The following is a 5,810-nucleotide window of genomic DNA, read 5'->3' as shown; positions in this document are numbered from 1 at the left end:
CTCATATACACGCCTCTCGATTCTCCTCAATGTGTCAAAAATAGTACGGAATGACGACCCTACCCCAAACTCACTTAACAGAGGCAGAACTGAGTGTTCGACTAGATCACCCATCTAGCATTGTTACTGGACAACTTACTAATCGTGACAACTGTGCCGTGTCCTTTGCCACCAAAATATCTTCCATCCTCGGCTCGACTGATTCCACAAACTTGGCTACGACTTGCCACGACAGTTTAAAAAATCGGTGAGCCAGTGAGAATATAAACACTGAGTCACTCCAACATGTTTTGAATGCAATCCAAGTAGCCTCAGAAATGGAGTAGACAAACTCCTTCCCCGGCGAAAAAGGGTCACATCTCTCCAAACCACCGCCTATTTCATGAAACCTGACTGACTATCCATATCCTTACCTTATCTGGAAATACACAGAGAGATTCCACAAGTCCATAAATTTCCTGAAAGACGCGGAATCACGGAATTTAAGTACATCTTTAACGAATCGGACCTGGAAGCGACACAAAAAATCCATTCCCTCCTCGTAGTTCTAAAAATGTCACCAAAATGGCCCACTCGGCGAAATATGTCGGGATTCCCGGCAGAGAAACTCGTTTTAAGAGACGACAAGTACTCCACAGAAGCAGACAGGAGTGAATTGGCAGGAAAATCAAATCCGTCATAAGATTCCACGACTTGTTCGAATGGCACAAAAATGGACTCCAATACTCCAAAAACGTGACCAAACAAGTCTCCGCGATGATCCACAAACAGTCTTTCGATTGTTAAGGTCCTCAGTTCATCCTCCACGACGGCCTGTTTCCCCGTCAAACGGGCCAGACGTAGAACTCCGCCCAAGTCTGTGCCACTGAGCAGAGATCGAATATTCCTCTCAAACTGTGCCTGGTGAACAGTAAATTGCTTCGAATATGAAATTTGTAAAAACTTGTCGGTATTTGACAGAAATGGCAGAGTCTGGCCAGCAGGAGAGGAAGGCAGCAGTTCTAAGGAGAGACAACCCAGACAATTGGATAAGAGACATCCTCTCACTCGAATATACAAATGTCAATACCTCGAAACAAATGTTTGTTCGAGTCGACAAAAATATGAATCCAGTCTTTGAAGATCACTTTCGACCACTCGACAGTCTCTGATAAACACCTGCCGATTAGAACAGCCAATACACGAATGGTAGCCAATTTTTGATGTTGTTGTTTTAATAATGTATATTTCCGAAGGATATTTCCCACATCATCGAACATAGTCTGATTATAGCATTAATATACTTGTGCAGTTTCCTTGATACTTATAAATTGGTTGTTTAAGTGCCCCGTTTTTTCCTTCAATTGTGACTATTTTTAATAATTTGAAAATTTTTGACCAAATTTGTTTTTATTGATAATATTGAAGGAAAATTGTTTGTCGTTATTTGAAAAATTTGTGAATTTAATGATTCTAGCTGCTGCTCTAGTTTTTGACATAATTTTTGGTTGATTGGAGTGTTAAATAGATATTGAATCACATCAAAGTCGTCCTAAATCGTTTTAAAATCCTACTTGAGGCACATAAGTGTGACAAATATCAGAACCACAGGCATCGGACATTAAATATAAAAGTCGTATCACTATGTCTTCAAAATAAACAATTAATTTATAAATTTATTTAGCTAGTTATTTAGATTTATTCAACAATTTTAAAAAGAAACTATCGGAGTCTTAGAGGCACTATTCTAATTCTTTAACGAACAGGTAGTCATTTTATTCGGTTTTTTTTCGTCATAAATATAGATAGTTGCAGGCTTTCTGATTCAGATGGTTTGCTTTGATCGTCATATTTTGATTGAACTCGCGGTTTTAGTTAGATGTTATTATTTATTACTACGTTGGCAGCTCGCTTCCTTTAGGCTCTGCTAGTCGTTTCCACCATCCCCTGTTTTGTGCAAGATTTCTCAGATCGTCCAGGTCATCTGCCGATTTCAGTTTTCTTCCGCAGCCGAAATAATCTAGTTGAATAATCTAATGTCTGAAAGCACGGCCAGCACTACTCCTGCATGAAAGGGGGTGTAATCCTTTGGTATCAACTTTACTAAAAATGTGGTGTAATCCTTTGGCATTGACCCCGAATAAACATTAAGTTCCAAACGCATTGTTACGCCAATTTTTACACAGTCATTATTGAGAGTGGGGGCAAAGGAGGGTATTAAGTCACGCACCACTTTCAGGCCTAGCAGGGGCACAGAAAGAAGCAAGGCGGTGCTGATCCAATGTAGGTCTGATTGCGTTCATTTTAGCTTTGCTGGAGTTAGATCCCATTCCCATAGGATGTTAGATGGAATGGCCAATCTGGATCCCTTCCAGAGTTCACAAGCTTCAGAGAAAACCCGGTCCTCTTCCAATCCCCAAATGTTACGTAGGATTTGGGTGATGAAGACGTGGGAGCTGGCGCGTGAGGAGAGAAAGTCAGGAAGGGCCATGTCCAGTGGCAAACGTGGTCCAAGTCCATTAAGGCGTAGAAATAATTTGCAACAAGTCCATCCAGCGTCATCAAATCAAATGTTTAGAATTTTTTCAGCGGCCAACTTCAGAGAAGTATCGAGCGATTGAAGTATGTCAGATTGTATTAAGCAGTTGATGTTAGAAGTCTTGACAGCATAAGATTTACTCTGAGCATAAAAATCCGTACTGATTATCAAGCAGCATGAATTTATTTGTAAAATCAGTGACCCATTTGGAGTTCTCAGATAGCGACTTCTTGAGTTGGCTTTGGCCCATGAGCACACCGAGGAAAAGAAATCATCAATTGGTATGGTTGTCAGCCCCGGCAGGCGATGCTGCAGTTTGTTTGATGCAAAACCGAATTTTTCGGGCGAACAAAAAATATTTATAAGCTCACACTTTCTGACGTTAATAACTTCCATATCCGAGAATAAAAGTCACCAGGCACACTATCGAGACATCCATCAACCTCTTGCCGTCTAATCCACCTCCCTTTCTTGTGGACACACTCACTTTTATTTTCAAATTTGTAGATATTCCATTGGTGAAAAAATAGTGGACTTTCTTCAATGACTAACCCTTTCCATTATCACATACTTGAATGAATTAAAGAAAAATAATCAATACCCCAAAATGAATGAGTTTTATTTACCGTATTTTCTCAATTTTCACGCGTACTTGAAAATAACACGCAGGTAAATTTTAGGTCAAACAAATCTGGAAAAGCGCAGTAATCGAATATAGTGCGCATGTAAAATTTCCCGCTGACAAAAATTGGAAATCTAATCCTTCAAATAGACAAAAGACAAGTCCTCCAAAAAAGTGACTTAGTCAGTCAAACGATTGAGAAGATAAAGTAAACTCGATTGGGGCTGGGAGTGAAACCAGTCTCACCTCTACGACCACTTTCTCTCGGAAATTGAGGGGACTGCGGGAGAATGAGAACTGGGAATAAGAAGGACCCTCACTTTGTATGACTTGGACACGTACTGTGTGTTGGTGGAAGTGATTTGAACATATCCAGTGGGTTCGATCGTGTTCTGCAAATTGAGTGAGCTCACGTACATTGCCATTCTTCCTGAAGATTATCTTTTCGTACAACTCTATCAGTTCTGGGAATAATTATAAAAAAATTAGTCTCAATCGATTAAACATGTTGGCTTAAGCACTACTCACACAGTAAGAGACACTTCGGTGCTTCGTTTTTTTATCTCGCCGTTAATAATTTTTCCTTGTTTTTTGGTTTTTTGGTTATTCTTGATAAAAACCCGATTACTTACGACTCTCAAGTTACACCTCCAGCCTGCAAATAAGGAGAGGTTGTATTTGGACCGCAAGACCCTTGGAAGAGAACTTGCCTCAATTTCGTTCAAAAGCGAATTAATACTCTTCCAGTTTCTTAAAAGTTTGGAAAAACAGTCGAATACCTGTCTGCGGAGGTCGGGTATTCTGCGAGTAATAAAAAGAAAAAAATGGCACTTAGCCACAATCGCAGAATTTCTTGTCTCCAAGTATGCAGTTGTCGGCAGGGAAAATCTGACCATTGAGTTACTGAAGGACGCACAAAGGAAACTCTTGCTTAACCGAATCAACCGTAAATCACTACACTCGGTGATGTTCAAATGTATGGAGGAATATCTACATATCTACTTCTTCGCAATGGCTATCGAAAGGGAACAATGGTCCACGAAGCGAAGCATTGTACTGTCTTTTGCAAGATAGGAATTTGTTCTTTGCATACACGGGATCACTATGCGTCCACTGCAAAAAAGCAGGCAGACTGTTGACCATCTAGCCACGCGGTGTGGTAGGATGCTAAACAGTGATTATCTCCGAAGACACAACGAAGTGGTAAAGTGTATTCATCTCCACTTTTGTCGAATGTATGGAATTAAACGAAGCAGGAAATTGAAAGGACATTCGGTTGTGTCAATAATGTCGACCCAAAATGTCGAAATCAGAGTTGACACGTCAATTATGACTGAAACGAAAGTTAAATTCAATAAACCTGATATTTTCGTTTATGACAAGAGGAAAAGAGAAATTCATTTAATCGAAGTGGAAGTTACCTCGCAAGACCGTTTAAAGCAAGTTGAAGTGGATAAATTTCACAAATACGACCTGCTTGCAAACAAACTGTCGGTTCTCTATGAAGCAAAAGTGAAGATTATTTCAATTGTCTTGACATGGGATGGAGTTGTCTCAAAGTTCTAAAAAGTCATATGGACAAGTTATCCATTGAAGAAGGAACGAGGACATACATCCAGTCTGTTGTGCTGAAGAGGACTCTAGAGAGTATGCTTATCGAGCACAGACATGGGATAAAGGTAGACAACGAGGAGTACGCCTCTGCCGCCAATCAACTTGCGGAGCTAGCATGTCGTGAGGATACTCAGCTAAACAATTACTTTGACGCAGAAATGAGAAATGATGAGAATTTTGTTGCAAACTCTTCTTCCAAGCGAAGAAGAGAAACCACTGACGATCTGGATTCTTAAATAATTTAAGATAGAATTTACATAATTATTATTAACTTTCATTGTTTGGTGTAAATAAACATAATGGTATACGTGTAATGTATACATTTGAGTGCAGGTTCGTCAAACTGGCTAACCACACAGAATGCCTTACGACATGCTAACGGGAATAGTAATGTCGATAGTCCTCTCGCTCATTGGGTCGTATATGCTTAATAAACTAATCTGCGAAATGAAGGAATATTTCATTTCTGCCCAACTATTCGGTTTGGACGTGCACAAACTAAACAGACCTAAGCTGTTGATTTCATAAAACAATCCAACTAGTCCTGAAGCTCAGGGAGTGCTCGTGGGAGCAGTCTATCTTATAGTCGTCCTTCTTCTGATTCCCTCCACCTTCTATCCTGTCGTTCTCACTGATCAGGTTTCTCAATTTCCCCTCATTGAGGTACACATTGGCCACCTATCAATAGTTCTCGGGCTTCATGGTTACTTTGTTGTGCACGTGTTGTATGATACTTCTGGGTTTTGTCGACGACGTGCTGAATATCAAATGGCGATATAAACTGGTGATTCCCACCCTGTCCTCTCTACCACTCCTCGTGATCTATTTCCTGACTTCCCACCATACTATCGTGGTGGTCCCCCGTCCTTTCTCCCCTCTGCTTGGACATTCTCTCGACTTGGGTAGTTCTGTCCACTAAGAGTAGGGGGACTGTACTACGTGTACATGGCACTACTCGCTGTGTTCTGCACGAATGCCATCAACATTTACGCCGGCATCAACGGATTGGAGGTCGGACAAAGCATCGTGATTGCCTCTTCCATCCTCCTGCACTGT

The sequence above is a fragment of the Octopus sinensis genome, unplaced genomic scaffold (assembly GCF_006345805.1).
Source record: "Octopus sinensis unplaced genomic scaffold, ASM634580v1 Contig02842, whole genome shotgun sequence".
Classification (NCBI taxonomy): Eukaryota; Metazoa; Mollusca; class Cephalopoda; order Octopoda; family Octopodidae; genus Octopus; species Octopus sinensis.
Note: the sequence above shows the minus strand (reverse complement) of the source record.